Source organism: Oenanthe melanoleuca, chromosome 4 (assembly GCF_029582105.1).
Source record: "Oenanthe melanoleuca isolate GR-GAL-2019-014 chromosome 4, OMel1.0, whole genome shotgun sequence".
In the NCBI taxonomy this organism is placed as follows: domain Eukaryota; kingdom Metazoa; phylum Chordata; class Aves; order Passeriformes; family Muscicapidae; genus Oenanthe; species Oenanthe melanoleuca.
In genome coordinates, this window is record NC_079337.1 from 57,264,656 (window position 1) to 57,287,436 (window position 22,781).

At 35.9% G+C, this 22,781-nt stretch overlaps 1 protein-coding gene across 2 annotated transcripts in view; it reads right to left on the reverse strand.

Moving 5' to 3' along the window:
* STX18 (syntaxin 18) overlaps nt 1-22,781 on the reverse strand; it is a 58,101-nt gene that overhangs the window by 26,109 nt on the left and 9,211 nt on the right. The gene's annotated exons all lie outside the window — the stretch shown is intronic.

Sequence of the window (22,781 nt, forward strand, 5' to 3'; positions counted from 1 at the left end):
AGACCACACAAGAAATATTTCAACTCTTTACTGATCAGATATATATATGCAAGTTCAGCTATCAAAACTTTTATGGCAAGGTTCTGACACTCTCCCTTCCACTTTTGCCATAATACAGTGACCAGTTTGTGCCCAAACTAAAGTAGTAACTCTGATAATCACTAGTAAGCTTTGCCAGATCATACATCCCAATCAAATTTCCATTTCTGAATTTCCACCTCACTCTGGATAACTTTTCCTATGAATCACTTTATTTTCTTTTTTAAGGAATCTTTATAAAGATCTTTTGGAAAGTTGAAAAAAAAATCTGAAACAACTTTTGCAAACTTCAGTCTGATTTTAAAGATTTGGTGTAGCTAAGATGCTGCTTATTTTAGAGAATGGAGGAACTACAGAAGTGTAGCTTAATTCACCAGAGAAATGAGAAGACATGATGTGGAGGGGGAAAAGGAAAGAGAATTCTAAACTTTAGCAGTATATATTTTCTGAGGCAGCTTTTAAAACTATATTCTCAAATATTAATTAATAATTCAGTGTAAACAAAGCATGCAAGGAATTTTACAAAACAAAAGTTGTTTTCGTTTACAATAAATACCATTTACTCCATGTATCTGGGAAAAAAGTATCAGAAACTGTTCAAGTCTTAAAATCCCATTTTTATGCAAATGATCTTTGCAATTAAACAAGCAAAAAAAAACCACAGAGAAAGAACACAGAATTGTTTGGATAAATAGAAGATTAATTTCCCCAATTATTTTTTTTCAAAACAGCTCTTTGAAAAAAAGTGCAAGGAAAAAAAAGTGCTTAATAAGACCACACTAATTTGTCCAACTCAAGATAAGTGCTTCCTTGTATAAATAAATAAGCTTCCATTTTCCTATTATTATTATTTACTCTGTTTCAGTTTTACTATAATTCATAATATTGGATAAGGATTTTCCCAGTTTCCATGTTTCAAGTTTTCTGTTTGATTAACACAGGAAATTTCATCCCATTCACAGCAAACTTGAGTTCTCTCAGTACCTTCAGAAGTTTCCCAAAGTGTGTTACCACCATTACACGAAGCAAGAAGGGAAACACTGCAATTGCTACAAGACCAGTGGAGCACAAAGATTAAGCTAAACCATTCTACAGATGTTCCTTCTCACTGCAACTTGAACTTATCATTTGTACAGTCATCTCTTTCTCAGCTCAGACTTGTATGTCATCAAATTTGCTGAATAGATAAATCAAGCTTGACTATGAAAGCAAAACTTCTAAAGCAGTAATACAGTGTTCCAGTGGAACAATAATATTTAATAGGCAGAAAGAAAGTACTATAGAGGACAAAACAAATGTAAAATAAGAAACATTCCAAAACATTTACATTAATGCACAAGGAAACACTAAACTAGAATATAGATAAGCAACATTTTGTAAGCAATAAATCTTAATATTACTGCAATAGCTACAATTTAGGAGTGATTAACAAGCAGAAAGAATCAGAATGACAAGCAAGAGCACTGTCTTACAGTAATTAATTCATCTAGTCACAAAGAGCATTCTATTTAGGCTAAAATTGTCATCATGCGTTTGAATTGCACTGACCCCACTTTGCCTCTCCTTCATTTGTAAAGCTATTTTCATGAATTTAGAATGACACCATTATGCCCATACTCACATCAAGCTCTTAGTTCCCAAAATTTGCATCAGAAGTGAGACTTCTTGTTTTAGTTTCTCTCAAATTCTAACAGCATCTTCTGCAACCCTGCACTGCAGATATTTCTTTCACCTTTTGTTACCATGTACAACTGGCATAGCTTTGAATTCAATTTGTCATAACCATATAAACAAAATTAACTTTTTTTATTAAAAATAAGGCTTCACTAGCATTAAAGGAAGATAATTTTATTTTTGAAAAAATTGACTGGTTTTCTGTATGATACTCGATTTTTTGTAGACACAAAATATCCCTCATTATACAAACATAAATCTAAAGATATCTCCAAGGCCATCAACTTGCAATTATTCTGCCGTTATCAGAGGCCCACCATACACTCTTTACAAAGTTATCAAGCTTCAGCCTAAAGGGAATAAAGCTTCTCCCTATTACAACTGAGTGGCTTTATTAGAAACCTATTGCTCTCACTACTGTCAAATTATTGTCTAATTTTCAGGTTTACTGATAACCAACTTCTATACATCTCTTCTTGTTTCAGAATTATCCTTTCCCTTAAAAGTTCTGCTTCCCTGCATGTGTGTTTGACTTTACTGTCAGTAATTCTATCTATCTATCTATCTATCTATCTATCTATCTATCTATCTATCTATCTATCTACCTACCTACCTACCTACCTACCTAATTCTAACTTTTGTAGCCCAGACAAATAACTCCAAGCTTTTATTTCCTTCTCACAAAACAGTTCTGAAGTTGCGAACCCAAGGCTTTCCTCTGCATTTGTTCCAGTTTGTGTCAGTCCATTTTCAATGCAAATGACTAGGAAGGCATTCACTAGTGTTGATTACTTTTAACTATTTCTGCTGGAAACACCTTTTTTCCTACTATTTTTCCCAGTAGGTATCTTGCTTTTACCCAACTGGTCCATGGCTTTTCCCTTATTAATTTTGTCTAGAGTCCGTGACTAAACCATTCCTCATCTATACTCCATGTGCATGACAAATCCACACTTTTTGCTAATATTTTTTTTATTCAAACAGCTAAGGAATATTTTAACTTTAGGAGCAACTCACAGAGCATTTGTTCAAACCTAACTTTATCTCTGTAAAAACGTCTCCCCTTCTGCAAGTTTTCTTGGCCAGTCTGTCTTTCTCACCCTGCTTTCCACTGCCTCTGGGATAAATTTTTGTATCTTCTCTAATTAATCTTTCAAGTACATCCAGTAGAATTTTAAATCCCACTTGCATTTCAGCATACCCATTTTTCCACTCCATTTACACATCCATCATAACTGCAACTTCCAGTTTGCTCTACATGCCTGTTTTCAAAACATTTATACCACCAGTTGACACAGGTGTCAAAAGGATAGATGAGACCAATTTGAAGAAGCACAAACACATCTTAGTATTGGCCTCTCGTCATGGTTCTCATTCTTTGCATCTGGAAATTGACCTTCTTTTTCTCTGAAAGTCTGGAGCAGAGAAATAAGCCTTTCCTTCAACCCTGAAATAAAGAAATTATTTCCTTTCCTCCCCCCCACCCCAGCCCCCTGAGATAGGAGGACTTAGAGAAAACCCCTTTGCAGTTGCAGCACTCTTGCACTACATAACAGCTAAACTAATTTTACAGGGAAGAACACCGCTGAATTTCCAGATAACTGACTTTTCTAAGGGAACCAGGGAAATAAAGTATCTTTCCTCACAATATTGTGAGCAACAGATATATCATTACAGCAACAGCCTTGTCTTGAGCTTCTGTTCACTGCCAGAATACAGTTGGTTATGTTCCTTCTAACAATGAAGACGACTTAGGGAACTCCAAGTTTCCTCTTTCCCTCCCATTCCCACTGGCACTCCCTTGGGGGTCAATACCACACCCCAAAACACTGAAATTACTTTTTTTTAAAAAAAATTACTCTTCTGTAAAGAATTGGTTTCTTTCATTTCAGCTCCACAAATACCTGTATCAGCACAAGGAAGGGCAGGAGCTGAACAGCACCAGTAGGGAACTTCCTACAAGATGCATCTGCCATGAATGGATAAGATATATTTTAATTACAATCTAAAAAATTCAGCATGATAACTACCTAAGATCAGTTACTGAATCTGAAGATTCCAGGTGTTATTTAACAACTCCCAAGTGTAGTTCTGATCATGAAAACCCAATTGATTCCCTACAGTGAAGCAGCAGCAGTTTGCCACTATGTGGCAAACAAAAGCATCAACATCACAAGTGAAAAACACTATAAATTCACAATAAAGCCTTTAACATAACTTTTAAATGTTTTTTACTTTTACTTCAGGTTCCAGTTTACACTTGATCCTGACTGTAGACTATGTCTTTAATACAGATATCTGTGTTTTGTTGCCACTATAGATTTTTTAAACAACTCTTATTAAAACATAAAAGCAATTATTGCATTTAATGCAGGTCTGACACAAAAGGAAGCTGTGAATGGCTGCCATCTGCTACCACAGGTGGCATGCATAGCTCTATTTATACTTGGGGCCTGCACTAGAAATGGTAGATGTTCCTCTGTTTAGAGATTTTTGTAATGATTTCAGAGCAGGCTAAGTTATTTAAAAAGATGAGAAACAGGAAAGCATTGCCTCCAGTGCAGCATCTTGATGAGACACAGAGACTTTAGAACAGAAAGTGTTCCCCCAGTCTCTTAGCAATACATACAGCATTTCTTTCCAGTCCCAACAAAGAATTGATCACTCATGAAACAGTAGGTTCCAATTTGCATGCGTTTAACCCACTGCAAGAAGCAGCAGCATTGTTTACGATTAAAATGATTGGAGTAGGTTCCCGTGACATATTGTAGAGAGAATTCAACCCTGCTGAATAGTCATTTTCACTGAACAAATATAGCGTTTTATCAAATTTACCCTCCCATCAGAACAATGCTTAACTATTTCCTACCATATAAAATCGACTGTTACACTCGGCACTGTATTGCCACTCCAAATTTTTTAAAAGGTGTACTTTGCTAAAAGAAACTTTAAAAATTATTTAAAAGCAAGACATAATAGAAAGGCTTTTGTAAACGTTGTGAGAGACATGGTATGTACTCTTGATTCAGCAGCACTAACAAGCACTGCTGACTATAGTGCCATACTAACCCTAAAAACAGGAGGGGGAAAAACCCTGAACAAAATTTTACATTTAATTTTCCAATATGTTTGAAAAACATTATTTCCAATGTCTTACCCAAATATATTCCATCTATAGATGCATGAAAACCTGACTATATTCTACAAGCCCCTTCGTAAAAAGTGGAAAATTTAAGATTGTTATAATATTAATATCTAGAAAACTATCACATTTTCAATTCCAAACATATAGTCAAGCCGAACATACTCATTTCCTATTTCAAGAGAAATTCTGAGTTTCAGTAAGACATCAGCTTATGAACAGGAACTGCATGTCTCTGACCAAAAAAAGGACAGTCTCAGTACTAGGAGGAGATACAGTAATTAGTGTAAGAACATAAACTTGTTTTTCCAATGTCTAAAGCATATCAACAAAAAAACAAAGAAAAAAGGAAACTTTCCATGGTTAGTGCATGTAATGAAAGTAAGAGTTTCAGAAGTCTGGAGTAAAACCCAAACAGAACAGATATTATAAATGGAAGCACAATTTATATTAAATAAATTTTAAAATAACAGCTTTGGCTCTTACCTAAACTATTACAGTTGAAAATTAGTAAACGTTTTGATGCAGAAATTACTCCTACAGAGAACTTTTTCAGTACAAATTACCTTTGGTTAGATATATGACCTTTTTAAAAATACAACACAGGACAGGCCAGGTTCCACACTGGTTATATTTTACCTAGGTTATATTTTAAGCACTGTCAGCCCATTTTATCAACACAGGCGCTTGCTGGATGTTTGCAGGATTTTTGTTTTTAAAGTACCGTTACTTGGACTCTACATTTCAGAACTGGAATCTTCAAAAGATGAAATTATATAATTCGCTGGTACAGAGACACGTAACAGAGATTAAACCAACTAAATTCAAGCAAAGTTTGAATTTAGCCGGAACTCTGAATTTAATCGTGTCAAGACTGCTCCTTAAAGGACTTGCTGGCGGGTCTCCAGCAGGCCATGAGGTGGAGCTGTGTCCCCAGGATTGGCAGGGACACACTGGCCGCCTCCACACGTCACCCGGCTGCTTTGCAGCTGATTTGTCTCTTGAGGGGATACATTTGGTTTAGGTTTCCCCAGCAAACGTGAAAGTTTCTAAAATAGGTCACGCAGATCAATTGCTCTTGTAATCTGAGACCCAAAAGAGCAAATAATATCTAAACTGTGGCGTGGGGGTGGCCCGGAGCTGGCAGGGGGAACAGGAGGCGAGGAGACAGCCAGCCTGGCTACCTCTAATCTCAGGAAAATTGTGACTTTGTTCAGTTTCTGCTTTACATCAGCATATATGTTACAGCACCAGCAACGGGCACAGAAACATTTTTTATTGCATTTTATTAGTAGTCTTGCATGTGAAGCAAAGGAACTAACCAAGAATGGGGGGGAGTCGTTACCAAAATGTGTGGTGTATGGGATAAGAACTTTCAAAACTGAATTAATTGAATTAAAAGCCATGAAAAGGAAGAGTGAGGCTACTTAAAACTTCAAGGTAAAGATGGTACAAAATTTTTAAAATATTTTTTAAAATGTTTAATATTATAAGCATTTTTCTGATTTTTCTGATTTCATTTTTTTTAATATAAAATGAAAGCAAAATTTTAAAGAATCATTGCAGAAAATTTATTAGTCACTGTGGAATATTGGAAGTTAAAACCTGTCTGCAGAATACCACAGGCAGTATTGGTGCACATTAACAAAGCAATTAAGAAACCTTTAAACAGCAGTAAGAAGCAAAGCCAATTTCCTGACACCTTGTCTGGAGTAGAAAACACTTCATTTTGCTTAATAGCAAACTGTCAAAAAGGAAGAAGTAAAAAAGCACTGTCTTATACATTAAAACAAAACAAAACAAACAAACAAAAAAAACCAGCTGGCTCTAAACCATTTTGCATCTTTTTTTCTAGCTCCTGCTTTACTTATTTTTATATATACTGTCTGTGGTTCAAAAATTTTGTCACTGATTTGTGCTACAGTCAGTTTACATGTAAATATTTTGCCTCTAAAGTACACTTTAGATCTGCATTTGGTTATTTTTATTTTTTACTCACTGTTAATTACCTGCAATAGAAAATTTGGTAGTCAATAACTCACTATCAGCCTAAAAGCCTTACTATGTTTTCCATAGAAATTATCCGGAGTCAGTGTAAGATTCAGTCAAATACATCAAGAAGAAAATTATTCTTTCACTTTTGTGACACAACTGCTAACATTTGTCATTTCAGACTCTTCTAGGAAGAATCAAACAAAATTAAGACCCCAGAGCTCAAAAACTCCAGTTCTCCATTGACCACAATAAAGACTGAAAGTATCCAGTATTATCACTAGATGAAGGTTTCAGTGGAGTGTTGTTTGGGGATAAGGCTGATAAATGTTTTAAAAATGTATATGGTATTGACAGCAAACTCCATTTGTGTAGAAAAATTACTTTGAAGTCACTGATTTATTTTTTTAGGAAATTATCCTCAAATATATTGTATATCCTTAAAACCCTTTTTAATGCTCTGTACTTCAGGTATTCGTAAACAGAAGGGGAAAAAAAGTCTTATTTTTTAGGGTAATTACTTACAAATACTGAATTTCAACTCTGAACCAGAAAAATGACACACAGACTTCAAGATAGAGGAGGTCTGTGTTAATTTTGTCACTGTTTCCTTAGCTCTTGTGGGAACACACTGGTTTGACACCATCACATACAGAAGCACATCTAGATATTCTGAAAATGGTCTGTAGACAGTCAACAGGAACATGAGATGACCTGAAAAAATTAACAGTAGGCTTCCTACAATGTAGCATCATGCTAAACGGTTTTAGCAAGTAGTTTTCATTTATTGTCAGCAGCAACAAATACTTTCAATTAAAAAAAAGAGCAGAACATCTGATTTTAATAAAACTTACTATTTCCCTTTTACTTGTTTATTGTCAAACTCTAATCATAACTCTCTTTAACATTTATATTTTTACACAATCATCCAAAACCTCATTGACTAAAATATATATCCCACAACAATTGTGGGGAATGTTTTGGTTGAGAGATACAAGGAAATTGGTCAAAACACGTATTTGCAATAATTGGCCCTTACCACTGCTGTTGAAAATGCTCCATTTACAACCTTTCAGTAACAGCATTCACCATTGCTTGTGTCTTTCTGTAAAATATATTTTTCTTGCCCCTTGTTCTCACAGTCTGAGCTCGTTTTAGTAGTACATTTTCTTGACTGAAAGATATTCTACGATATAAAGAGATGCCCAGTCTCACTTAACATATACTCAATAATAAATGGTTACACTTTCTGACCATTATCATGAAATCTTTTGATTTTCTGAAAGGATTTTGCAGCGCAATTCAGAGAGTTCCATGCGCATGTGCTTCACTTTGTGAAGCTGGGACCAAGCTGAATCTGTTTCAGCGTAAGCCACGGCGGGGCACCGCAGGAGCTGAGCCCAGGAGAGAGGCCGAGCTCGGGACAGGGGCCGAGACCAGGGCAGGAGCTGAGCTCGGGCCACGGGGCCGCAGCCGAGCCCAGGGCAGAGGATGAGCTCGGGACAGTGGATGAGCCCGGGACAGGGGAGGACGAGCCCGGGACAGGAGGGGACAAGCCCGGGACAGGAGGGGACAAGCCCGGGACAGGAGGGGACGAGCCAGGGACAGGAGGGGACGAGCCAGGGACGGGACGAGCCCGGGACAGGGGAGGATGAGCCCGGGACAGGAGGGGATGAGCCCGGGACAGGGGAGGACGAGCCCGGGACAGGAGAGGACGAGCCCGGGACAGGGGAGGACGAGCCCGGGACAGGAGGGGATGAGCCCGGGACAGGGGAGGACGGAGCCCGGGACAGGGGATGAGCCCGGGACAGGAGGGGACGAGCCCGGGACAGGGGAGGGGATGAGCTCGGGACAGGAGGGGATGAGCTCGGGACAGGAGGGGATGAGCCCGGGACAGGGGAGGACGAGCCCGGGACAGGAGGGGACGAGCCCGGGACGGGATGAGCCGCCGCCACGGCTGCGCTCCCTGAAGCCGCCGCCAGATCTGAGCCTCGCTCAGGCTCCGCAATCCCTCTGCCAGGCCCTTCCCACCCAGAGCTCTACAATTCCGGTGTATTTACATTCACACACTCATACTGATACAGAACATGAACGTACACAACACTGTGCTGTCTCAAAATCCTACAACTCTTGTCAAACGCTATTCAGAGGAGTAAGTATTTTCCTGGTTTTTTATCACTGGTACAATAATGTTCTTAGTGCAAAAATACTTCTACAGTGTTTCAACACCTTAATTTGTATTACACAGCCTGAATATTACTTCAGTGGTTGCTCTAGCATTTATACCAAATAAGTTTCTCCTTCACAACAACACCCAGTCAGAAATGAGATGTTTACAAATCCTTATGTAAAGATATACGTATATAGATCAGGCACAAAAAGCAATAAATAAATATACTGGAAATAAGCCAGTTCTGTACACATTAAAATTTTAATCCAAGTGCTTTATGGGATCAGCATAAAAAATACAACAAAGGGCTCTTTCTGCCCCCTTTTCTCATGTAACAGGAAACCCCAAGAGCTGGATCCTCTGCCTGAAGTGGTAAAACTTCCTGGGCCATGGTAGCCTTAAGTCCTTCCATGGCTGATACAGAATGAAGCACTGAGAGAGGCATTCCCATCCTCAGGAAACCCAGACAGAGCTTCTCCATCAGGCACACACATCTCCTCCTCTGCCCCACTTCAAACGCTCTGCTTCACTTTTTCTGAGAAAGCCACTACTCCTTTGTTAGAGCACCTAGGAAACAGTAATGTACAAAAAAAATACCTCCTCCATCCCTGGGGAAAATAACTTTTCCCCACTAGTCCTTGTTACAGCAAACTGAGGCGAGGAAAAATATAGCCACAAAATTTAAAAAAAAAAAAAAAAAAGGATTTTCCTTTTAATAACTCTTGGAACAGAGAAGAATACTTATAGTACATCTGAAATCCCAATATAATCCAGTTCTCTTCATCCCATCCTTTTCTGAGAAATGAGTGTCATATATTGTTATCAAGGCAAATCATGACAGGTTCTCACCTCTACAGAAAGTAGAAGTTTATAAGAGCACAAGTGAGGCCAAAAGCATCACAGAACCTTATCTGGTTCCCACTCAAGAATCTTCTGACATGACTCAAGTCCAAGAGAAGACTCTCTTCCTTTAGGGCACTTTGCCCTTCCGTATTTCCATTAAGTTGACTACCAAATGACCATTACACTCCCAAGGTAACATATGAAGTGTCCAAAAAAATTATCTCTGAACCCCAGGATCTGCTCATCACAAAATGCTTTTCATGCTGGTTTTCATCTGCCTAAGGGTATTATTTGCCAGCTGTTTGGCCTATGAAGAAGATGCCCCCACCATGGCAAGAATAATTTCTATAAAAGTTTCTCTCACTAAAAAGTGCTTTCAGAATTTGTAAGGAGAAAGTTTTAGCTGTAATTAAACGGGAAATCAATGTTATTCTCTCATGTCTGAGTAGTACTGACAATTCAAATGTATATTATTAATCACTGAAAGCAGAAATCCCTGACAAGATTTCAAGTTGTGAACTAAGGCACTTTTCCTTCCTCACTTTTTCTCAGCCATGAATCTCAGAAAGATTTTTTAAATGTCCACTTCCTGTGATTTTGGTAATTTTAGAGTATAATTATTTTTAAATTTTTATGATGCCTTTGGGGTATCATTACAAATATTTTTTAAGCATTTAAACTTAAAAAAATAAAATTAAGTAATAGCTTCTCTTGAGGAGAGACTGTCAGTCCTGTTTGAATAAACAATTCCTTTTAAAGGCAATCTAGAGATTTATATCCGCTGTAACCATAGAAATTAATCTAGAGTTTAAACAAAATAGAGTAAAACATAATTTATTTAATGAAAATCAGAACGGTGCTATTGCAAATGAAAGTTGGGTTTCTGTTTTTTTAATTCAACAGACAGCTTTGTATGCAATTGTAAGATTTTACTTGATGGGCTACTTCTTACAACTTAATCATACTCATTTAACCAATTTGAACAAAGCATTCAGATATCTGAGTTTTAATTTTACTTGATATAAATGGCAATCACTAAACAAAAAGAAGCTAAGGATTTTCAGATTTAAAAAGCTAAAATAAATATATGAAACATTTTTAATTATAAGAGCAATCATGAGAAACTGCTTTGACATTGCAAGGCCAACACGAACACAGCACAAAAATTTTTATGAGTTTCTCATATAAAAAGTTTGGAAATAGCAGAGAATAAAATTGCAAAAATTGGAAAGCATTTTATATGTCAGCATAGCTAAAAAATGTTCAGAAACAGTGGTTCCTATAGACTAAGTATTTACAAGTTTGCCTGAAACATTCCAGCATGCTGACCCTCAACAACAGTTGTGCTGCATAAAGAAATTCAAGGTTAAACTAATTAAGAATTTATAGGTCAGTTAGGTAAGAGTTAAAAGAGCAACAGCATTTGCTGTATTTTCAAAAAGCAAGGAAAAGAACTTGAAGTTCACATCAGGAAACGCTGATGTGCTTTATAATGTAACATCAAAACAAAAAACATAGCCCAAAATCTAGAAAAAATTTCACATCACAATAGTTTCCTGTGGGAACACCTGTCATAGCCATGTGAAGTTGTGAAAAATACTGAAGTAACAGTAGGAAGAAACTTTATCCAAAAAATGCAGTTTAACAGATAATGTCTCTAATTCCTGAATTTACAATAAATTCAGTGGCACTTTTGGTGGTTATATAACCTGTATATACATCACCATGTAAGCCCTCCTTGACCACACCAATAGGAAATAATCAAAACATATCAGGAAAATAATAGAAATAAATAATACAGTTCAGCCTTATTTACAACTAAACTGTGAACTCAATTATTCTATCTATTATATAGTGACAAACACATTACCAAACAAGAGAAAGAAAAAAAATTAAGGTGCTTAAAAATGAAAGTTTCTAGTAAGACATTAACTGTTCATAAGCCAAAGTACAAACTCTGCAAACCTCAAGAGATATGAGCTTCTGGGCTCCTCCTCTTAACTCAGTCTGCAGGAGAGAATGATCTAGGAGACTCAACCAAACCAAGGCTCACATGGACTTAACAAAGCTTGGCTTATAGTACAAATACCAAAAGAGACTCATTGAAGTGAACTTTGCAAGACCATGCAAGACACCTCAAAATACAACAATCTGTTCCTGTCTCTTAGTTAATTGACCTGTATCCTGTAAATGGCTACCATTCCCTGCAACATATTACTAATTTCTGAAAGTGTTTTATCTATCTCTAGAAAGTCTCAAATTCATAGGAACCCACAACTTCCCATAATAGGTGGCTTTTTGATGGTACACAACCACAGAAAAGAAAACACACAGTGTGTAAATAGGGACAGAAACAAACAAAAACTAAGGTAAAACCAAGACAGGAGAACAAAAGAAATGGCTGAAATAAAATAAAATAGCATTCTGTACTGAGATGTAGCACCACTGTATACTGCTGCCTTAAGTCTGAGGTTCCAGTCAGCAGTCAAATCCAAAAGGCATCCAAGAAGAGAGAGCTGCAAACTACAGCATTATCCCCATGGCTGCTCAGGAAAGGAACATGGTGTACATTCTGAAGTTATTAAGTGCCCAGCCAGCCATGAGACAATCTTGGGAAAGACAATGGTGGCACAGACCCTGACATGTATTTATTGACAGATTCCTGCTCACAAGAACTTTGCAGTGAGAGGCACATTGGCTATCCAGCACCTAAGTACACTGACCTAGGACCACAGAAACCACCAGAGCAGTGAAAAAGACTGTGCTTACTCTATAAACTCTGATGAATCAGAAGAGCTTCAGAAGACAAAAATCTACTAAAATACTTATTCTGCAAAATGAATGAGTTCTCATTTTAATTGAAACACTCTATTAGAGAGAATAAAACAGTGATTACTTTCCCTTGTCCGACTCTTTATTTCATAGGCAATATCATGGTTTTTTAACAGTTTGGGCACAAACATTCCAGAGATGCTACCATTTTCATAGAGATCTTCCTTTCACAACTTTCTGCTGATATATATATATGGCCATTGCTGCAGCATGTAGGGCAAGAAGGAACCATCAAGAAACTAAACCACCACCATGTCAACAAGTAAACAAATACAAATTGTTCAGGAGCTTACAGACTAAGCTGTAAAACTTACTAAAATGCTTTGTGTTAATACTCAGTTAATAAACAGTTTCACTGTATCTTACCAACTCATACACAGTGAAAAAAAAAATAATCAATGTTATCTCTGTCTTTTGCCATAATAATTAGATTGTCCAGGTTGGGTTGCAGTACCTAAATGCTACTGCATTGTGAGGGCAAATAACAGAACAACTGGATGAAAAAGACTTGTGTTTCAGCAGACAAGCATACTGAGAAATTGGAGTATCTCTTGCAAGATGGATACTGGTTTGCATACAATTTTCACTGGAGGTTAGACTAAAATGCTATTGCAATTTGCCACAATGTATCACAGCTCTTACATGAATTACTGAACAGTCTCTCACGTCAAGGACAAAAGTGATACTACATTTTCCAGTTTCTATCTGGGTTACAAACACCTGATTTAACAAATGTCATGCCACTGCTCAACAGCTCTGCTCTGCACTACAGATGAGTCAGTATTACTGAAATACATTTCATCAGTATTTCAGTAGTCTGCTCATGCACTGGCATGAGCTTAAGGGAGAAAGGTGAACATGAAGTACCTCCCTGCTGAGGAGCTCTCTCATTAGCAACTTTAAGATGAAAATGTTATGGCTATGAATCACAACTAGAACGTGAAAACTTAATACTAACAAGAGAATTTATCATACAGAGACTGATCAAGATTAAGTGGTAAATGTCAAGCAGATATCTGACTATGAATAAATGGAACAGGAGCTGGTAAAGCTCACTGTGACACAAGGGAGGAAAAATAAGAGAAACACTTAAAAGTGAAGGAAAGGAAGAACTGCAGATGGAAAGGGTAATAGAAACAGAAGGGCATGGTCTGAGGAAAAGAGTGAAAAAACATGAGGTACACCCAAGCTGAAGCAGTAATTACAACTAGAGTGCAAATGAGAGAATGGATATCAGAGACACAAGAGCCTAGCATGTATTGGAAGAACAGGACCCTTATTTAGGGTAATAAACCAAAAAAACCTAAACTCTACACTTAAAAGGGAAAGAAACAAACTCCAAAACTGATTATTAAATCTCTTAGGATGTAAAATATTCTCCTTGAAAGTGTTCAAAATAGCCTAAACAAAACACTTCATGCTAGCAAGGAGAGGGTTAACCTGACCTCGTGTTTTAATAACATATTCTACCCCTTGGCACATCAGCACTAGAACCAGAGCATTCCAAAATTACAATTTTTCCCCACAGAAAGAGCACTGGAACCAGAGCATTCCAAAATTACAATTTTCCCCAGAGAAACATACAACAATTTTAAATGCCTGCAGCTCTAATGTCATACCAATGGAAAGGCACATTGTTGAACACAGTGTACAACAGTGGTGCATCCTTAAAGTCAGGATATCTAAACTAGTTGTCCGATATTTAATCTTTTTTGTCCTGAATGTTCTTCAGTCCCCTACAGAGCAATTCAAATGTGGTTCCTGCATAAGCAACTCAAGTGTCTGACTACGCATCAATAAGCATGGAAGAGACAAAAATGAGTAAGGATAGAAGAATAAAGAGAAGGAAAATAAACCCCAGTGTCTACAAAGAAAATTTTACTCATATAGCTTTCTTTAGTTCCATCTCGTTGTATCAAATTAGCTGTACTGGGACATCTTAACGTAGCTTAAGTAACTCAACATGATTTTTCTTTTATTTAAAATTATTTGAGGAATTTGCACTAATGTAAGTTTTCTAAAAGCATAACTTTAATGACTGCAAGCATCTTTTTATTGCTTAATTGCCATTATTAATACTAATTAATGTCACAAATGGAGTCAAGAAAAGGAAAAAGTCCAAAAAGCAATAGCTGGACAAGACAGTAAAAAAAAAAAAAAAAAAAAACAAAGGAAAAATTATTTATAAGTTTCACAGAGATGGCACTTTGAATTTCTTTGTCTTATACAACAAGCCAGATAGCGAGAGGAGGAAAAAGCCTCCTTTCTACTGCAGAAAGTAAAACAATTTGTGGGCAACCAAATTATCCTTCTTGTAGTTAACAGTTTCTTACCAGTTAAATAAACAAGTGTCTACTAATTCTATAATGTATAGAAAATCAGACAGAAATCAGGAAGTACAGTAAAAAGGGAATCAAATGGAGTGCAAATTAAGAATAGGAACAATAAAAAATCAGTGACACCAAAATTGTAACAGATTTCAACAGAAACCTATGACAAAATACAATACACAGAACCAGAAAGAAAAGCACAAGTCAAAAAGGTATGAGATGGAAAAAACAAATGAAGAAAGAAAGTTACTTTTCTTAAATAAGTGAAACAGGAGAAAACAGGGTAACTCCCAAAGAACCTAAATTTTTTTCTAAAGTTAATACCAGGGGTTATAATAAATTTAATATTCCCTTTAGATTTAAAAAGGATCTTACAAGGGAAATTCAATGCATTTCCTTGAACAGAGGCAGCTAACAGATGCGTGCTCTCCCCGGGTTCGGAGCGCCTGCTCCGAGGCAGGGGACACGTACAATTACAGGAGCTGACTCAATGATCTGGTTTGAAGACAGCCGACACACAAATATCCACTGAAGCACAAAAGACAAATACTTTCAAAACTTCTCTTTCCATTAAACTAAAAACAGTTGTTTTCTTAATACTGTTTGTATCTTACACTACAAATACAGTATGCAATGCACAGCAGAAAATCTATCAGGCAATGTCAGAATGCAACTGAAAATTGGCAGTAGTTTCCTGCAACAGTCACAAAACAAAGTCCTTTTTCTAATCAGCAAAGAGATGCAACTGAACCAACCAACCTTCACTTGAGAAAAACATTTGATGTGGTCATGAAAAATCTTGTGACTACAAACCAGTTTTTTTTCCCTGTAACACAACTTCAGTCTATTGCAGCCAGCATAATTCTTAAGTCACTGTTAGTAGCCTTAGCATTTGGGGCCAGTAGTGTCAGTACCCTTTAGAATGAAAATTATCCAGATTCCAATAAACACAGTGCTAAGTCTAGACTTCTCATTTCAGGTAACCTGCAGACTACAGGTACTGCCTTAGTTTACTCTCACAACACACTCATTTCAGTTGTTGGTCTTAAATGCTTTAATTTCTGAAGTTCTGTGCAATGCTGAAGCTGTATGAAATGGAACGGAGCAAAGGAAACAGATTCTGCATCTTGGTCATAGCAGATTTTTTCTATGAAGCTGTAACACAGAATTATTAAAAATTGAGAAACTTACATCAACCTTTCCTACTGTCCACTGCAGTCTGGTGGTACATTCTATGGCAGCATAAACTTTAGTAGAATTTCTAGGTGAATTTTATTTCTTATGGTCATAACAATAATGAGGAAGGAAAAAAAAGTGTGGGGACTTACTGGAAACTGATTATGGTCATATCTTCTATGATAAATCTACTAATACAAATATGATTGAGCAACAGATGATGATGCTATTAGCAACAGCTTCTTGGCTCTTCTTGTCTTCTTCAGGTCTCCTTGGCTCCTGATGTGGAGTTAAGGCAGGGAGAAATAAAGAACTTCCCAATGCCTTTGTAAATAGGATTTTGATGAAGGACTGAAGTTTTAAATTGAATTTCCTGACTTCTGAGTGCATGACACTCCTTTTTTGAGAGGGGAAATAAACCAAAACAACAAACTAGACTGATATTATATACTACTGTGTTTCCTGATAATATACTATTACAAATTATGCTTTAAAATTATGATTATGAATATAATTTTATACATTTCCATATTACCTCTTCAGAACAGTATCATTCATCCTGAAAACTACTATACAGTAAAAAAACCAAACCAAACCAACAAACCAACCAAGCACTTCCTACCCAAAAAAAAAAGCCAAAATTAGAGAGCTTTTCCTATGCTTACAAAATATGTAGACAAAATACATTCCATGCAATCTCTTGGGCTTCAGCTTTATGATCAACGCAACATTCATTAGATCATTTTTTTCCTCAAGTGTTACAAGGAAAGCCAATTAAACATCAAAAGACTCCTGCTTGTCATGTCAAATTTACTACTTACTGGAACAGTGTGCCTTATTCATCAAATACATGTTGACTTGGAAGTCATCATGAACCACATTCTTAACTAATTACAGCAACTGTTACAAAATACTGATTATTATTAAGAATAAGTAAGTTAAACTAAACGCACTAATTATCATATACTTCACTTGCCAAGAAACACGATTCTATCAAAAGCAAACTTTAAACAATTAAAAGTTAAAGATAAAGCATTAATTCTGTTCTTAATCATTGCTCCTCCACTGCTTCCGAAGAGATAGGAAATGTTCTCCTGTAACAACCCCAGTCCTGTGCACTGCACTGGGTTCTGCAAATGACATAGCTTTACTGGAAAGAATGCCTGCCAAGAGAAGGCTGCTCAGAGCTGTCCTATAAGGAACAACAACACCATGTTGGAAATGTTATGTCAGACAGTGAATGCAGCACAAGATTCCTCTCAGCAAGATGGATATGATGTTATATTATATATTACATGGTTTGCTCTGCTTGTGGGATAATATTAAAAGATGCCTGGACTTCAGCTTGGTGGTCAAAGTGATAACTTACACTAACTGCTATGACTTGTAGCTGTGTAAGTATTTTTTAACACTACCTGTGATGAACAGATAGTTTACTTGCTTTAATGGAAATAAATTTAAAAAACAGTTGAAGATCTATTTTGAGCACAGTTGTTAATCTGTGTCAACTACTGGCAATATTGCAGTCAGGTGGTCTGAGTCCATTTTTCTAAAAGAGCCAAAAACATCAAAGGTGGGTGTTTTAATCTGACTATTAAATATATGGATATGAGCACAGACATTAAATTACATAATTTTGTTCAGATTCTTTCATAATTTCATTGTGGCAATATTAAAGATTCAAAAGAGCTGTTTAATCCACTTTTTTTTTAAATTTAAAATTATTTATACAATAAACTCTTAGGACTTGGTGTCATTTTACTAACTTCACTGGAATAAAAAATGTCACCAATAAATACTAAGTCAACAATAAAAACCTTCAACTAGGAAGCAAAATAAATCCTTTAAAAACTATCAAACTATGCTAAAAAAAATTAGATATAAATTCAAGTTTTAGACTGTGGTCAATTGAGGTCTAGACAAAACCCTATGTTTGTTCACTGCCTAGTCTCCAGTCTGCTCCAAGTTTGAAAAGGTAATTGAACTCAGTCTATAATTACTGGATTAGATACAGATGGGCTCTGTACATTTCAGGGGAGGAAAGAACTGTTTTGATTCATTTTATGATTGCCTGTAAGGTCAGACTTTTCAAAATGTACTTTCATCTGTTAAATAGTTTCTCAAAGTCCCAGGGGGACATCTTCAATAACTGATGTTTTAAGCAATTTGAGTCTATCAGATCCAGTCTTTGAATGTAATATGCTGTCCATTTTCTAGAATTATAAATGTGCATGTAGGTTAATTGCTACAACTCAGAGAGAGTTTCAAAACTACATTTTTTCAGAAAATTGCTAGTTTTACCCAACAACTGTTATGCATAAATATTTTCAGAATTATTTTGGTTTGGGATACAGCATATCTTTGGAAATACAAATAAGTGACACAAATTAGAAATGTCCTTACTCATAATGCCTTCCCATCTGGAGAATGCTCTCTTAGGACCCAAGTGAACAATATTTTAATAGTCTCAACTAAATCAGTTCATTTCTTGCAAAACAACAACAACAAAAAAGATAAATATATCTTAATAAAAAACCCTTAAGAACACTTGAAAAGACTTCTTTTTTCCATAATCACTTATTTGAGCCTTCACCCTCACTCTCAGTCAAGAAAAAATGTGGAACAAACAATGAACAAACATTAAAACTTCCACTCGGCTAAGAATGCTTTGCACAGTATTTTCTTCAATTAAATCAGCCGTAACTCTGCAGCCTGTTTCAGTACAAGCAGGATTTCATCTTGCATCATTCAATGTCTTGCTTAGTTAACAGTTCAAATGCTCTGCAAAGGGAATCTAGCTCTGCTCTCAGTTAGGGACTCTCAGAGCTACTGTAATAGCAATTTAAAGCAGAAAACACACCATGCAATCAGAGGGCAATATAATAGTTCAGTTCATAGTCTTAAAAGAGGTAGGAAACTTAATTCCAAACAACTTACTATTCAAGAGTTTCAGTTTCTTTGTATTACTACAATCCTCTTCCTTATAAAATTCCAATAAGAAAATATTTTTTTGTTAAAACATACATTTGTGTTTAATCAACAACAATATCTCATTGGCAACAGTCTCAGTCAAACCAATTATCTTTGTAGGATCTATATCTAGACATCTAGAGTTGTTCTGTCAAAGCCTTAGTCTTAAAGTACTGGCAATAAGATAATTGGAACTCTGTTAATATATTCTCCTCTGTCTCCAGGTAGGCTAATGAAAAAACATGTTATCTCATGTAATTTCCATGATTAATGTTTTATTCATATTATTTCAGAGTTGTCCACAAGAGGGACAAAACCTGAAGGCAGAATCAACCACCACAAAGCCTCAGCAGAAGGACACATTGTAATAACTGAATTATTTGTATGCCTGCTCAGACAGAAGATCCTGTCCATCATCACCGAGCTGCACAGAATTCCCACCATAACTTACAAGTCTCACCAAAAAAAGGAACTTGTTCTGCTGCATTTGAAGAACTGATTGATACAAATCAGTTTGTTCAAAACACTTCAATCCATAAAACGTCTGCAAGCAGACTATGGGTTTCTGCAATAGTAGCTCTTTTTTAAATGTAAGAGCATCAGTAGCAATTCTGTATAAGGAAATAAAAGTGGTCATTGAAACAAGCTTGCAATTTTACTCAAAAGATAAAAACCATTAATATCTGCATATCTTCTTCTACCCCATCTCTAATGATGGCATTTCTTTAAAACTGAAATAATACTCACATATAGAATTTGCATGAGGTGCATAATTCAGTAAAAGTCTCAATCTTTACTTAAGAGCTATACAGAAAAGGCTTCTTCTCCTTCACTGTAAGCAACAAAAAGTTTCCTTCAAAAAATACACATGCCTTATTTCCCCTAAAAAATAAAACTGTAAATATTTCAAGAATATTGTGGGAATCCACATACTCCACATACTATTCCTGAAACTTCTGTAATTTTTTTAGACAACAAATTGTGAAAAAATGGTCAAGTAAGTGAAATAGTCAGGCCATAGCACCACACATTCTGTATGCTGTAATACAGTGGAAAATAAATGCAATATATGAAGTTACACCAGGTCACATTTTAGACCAACTAATTAGCTCTTTGATATTTTTTCCTTTTTCTTCTCCTTCACATTTTCACTATCTGTAATAAGCATTTTTCTGTATTTGCTGTAGAGTCCTTTACATCATATTCAAACCCATAAGAAACAGTATCTGAGCTCTCATAAGTATTTCCCATCTACATATTAATGGATTCCACAATGAGATAAAAATTTTGGGATGTGAAAGCAACATCATAAAGAAAAATAAAGTGTATTCTTATGAGCTAGTCTCACATTACGTTGTATCATTGTGTCCTTACACAATCTTTTAAAACAAAAGAATGATATCCAATCCATGTGTATTAAACTGAGTCTGTATGCAGACTACAGCGATGTAGTACTATTTAATCAATGATCACCTCACATTGGTTAATGACTCCTTCAGTCCTAAAAACCAATAAAATAAAATAAGTTTAACCATCTTTGGACATCATTCATCGCCTAAAATCCGTGAGGAAGAAATCTTAACATTAAAATAATATCAAAAAGTTCTTGCTTATTTCACAGCAATAAACTTCTCTGGTAGATTAAGCACCCTGTGAAGTCTAATACAGCTATTTTACTTAAGAAATACTGTATCATTATTTGCTTCCCCTAAGTTCATTTATTATTAAAAATGAAGAGAGAACACCCGTACATTGGCACAGTCCAAGGGCAGACTGATCAGAGTCACAGGTCACTGGAGCAGTAGTCTGAGATCTGGAAAACCAGTATCCAATTCCTTGCATTGGTATGAAGCAATGTCCTGTATGTAAAAAGGCATTCCAGAGCCTTCTCTGTGCATTATTTACTGCATTACTTGTTTGGTACTGTATACATTTTGAAATACATGCACTTGACTAACGAGATTTCAAGTGTTGCAGAATCTACCAAATCAAGGATCAGCTGAATCACACCTCAAATAATACATACTACTTGCAGCGCTGTATCTTATTTTGCTTCTACATAGGATCTATGAAGAAAACAGAGACTCTTTTTCTTGTAATTATGTGTCATAACAGAATAAGGTTAAAGGATTCCTCACTACAAGGCAGATTTTCAGACTTTAGATCATTTTTATAACTCTTTCTATTAAAAAAAAACCCCAAACCCAACAAAGCAACATCCCACCACTACCACACTTCTGAAAAACGCTGACATCAGAACCGGACACAACATTTTGTCATTTTAATAGTGCTATACACTTTCCTTTTAAGTGAACATTCTCTCTGTGTTTCATTAAACTTATATCTTATAAAAACATAAGTCCCATTGTTTTGGTATTGGCTTCTATGTGCAGTATTTACTAGGAGCCAAAAAAGCCAAATTCAGCCCTACTACACCCACAACTAGAATCAATAAATGCCACCCTTACACGTGAAAAGGTAATATCATGCCAAAGAAATACATAAATGTATTTCATATATGTACATTTACATATATGTAATAATTTTTCTATATAGTTGAATGAGGAATGCCTCAAGCCTACACAAAGTAGCACTTTCTCTTGAACATCATGGAAGAAACTGCAGCTGGCAGTGTGATCACTGTCCAGCTGAACAGACCCAAAGAAAATAACATATAACAAAGACAACTGAAGAAAAAATAATTTTAAGTTAATCAAAAATTTGTAGCTGTCACTTGAAAACTAGTATGCAACAAAGTTCTGAAAGAAGAATATCCCAAGAACACACACATCTGTTTAATATTACAAGCAAACTGTCAACATCCTAAGTGAAGATTTAATTTAATATTTTTTCTTTCTTGATGTTTTACCTTTAGTCAATTCCTTGTGAGAGTATCAGCTTTCTGTAAGAAACTGTTAGATATAAAGAAATGTTATTGTACCATGTTTATAAAATCATAGCTCGAGAACTTTTTATTTTTGTAAGGCCTGACCACAACTTAATTATCTGCAGGACATTCCAAGCTCACAATTGCAAGCTCCAGTTCCCAAGCAATTTTAAACAATATCTACTGTACAGGACATACAGCACTGCATATACCACAACATGGTAGTGTTTCGAGAAGCCACGATTAGAGCCTTTAGACATGGTTTTTATTTTCAATAAATATATTTCTCTACTAATCATTAAATGGTTTTCATCACCACTGCATGTTTGCCTTTCATGCCTGCTTGCTATCAGTGTTTATTTTAGTATAAGTGAACTAGTCATAAAAAAGGCAGATACTATGTATGACATGATGGATGTCACACACAAAGCGTCCTAAGAGCAGTGTGTTCTTCTACAGCTCACACAATGTTTTCATTTTTTTTCAGGAAAGAACTAGAGTAAAAGTAGGAAATAAAACTTGTTAAATTTGAGATAGGGGAAAAGTGAGATCACAAGCTCAGCCAAAAACTCTCAAAGGAAGGCCAGATATTTTTAAGAGGGAGAAATCTGTTAAGTCCTGGAATACAAATTTATTTTTAAAAACATCCAAATCATCTGAAAATAGTCAAGGAAATAAAATTATCATCCAATTACATCCAGATTTTACCCACCAGTCTGAAAACCA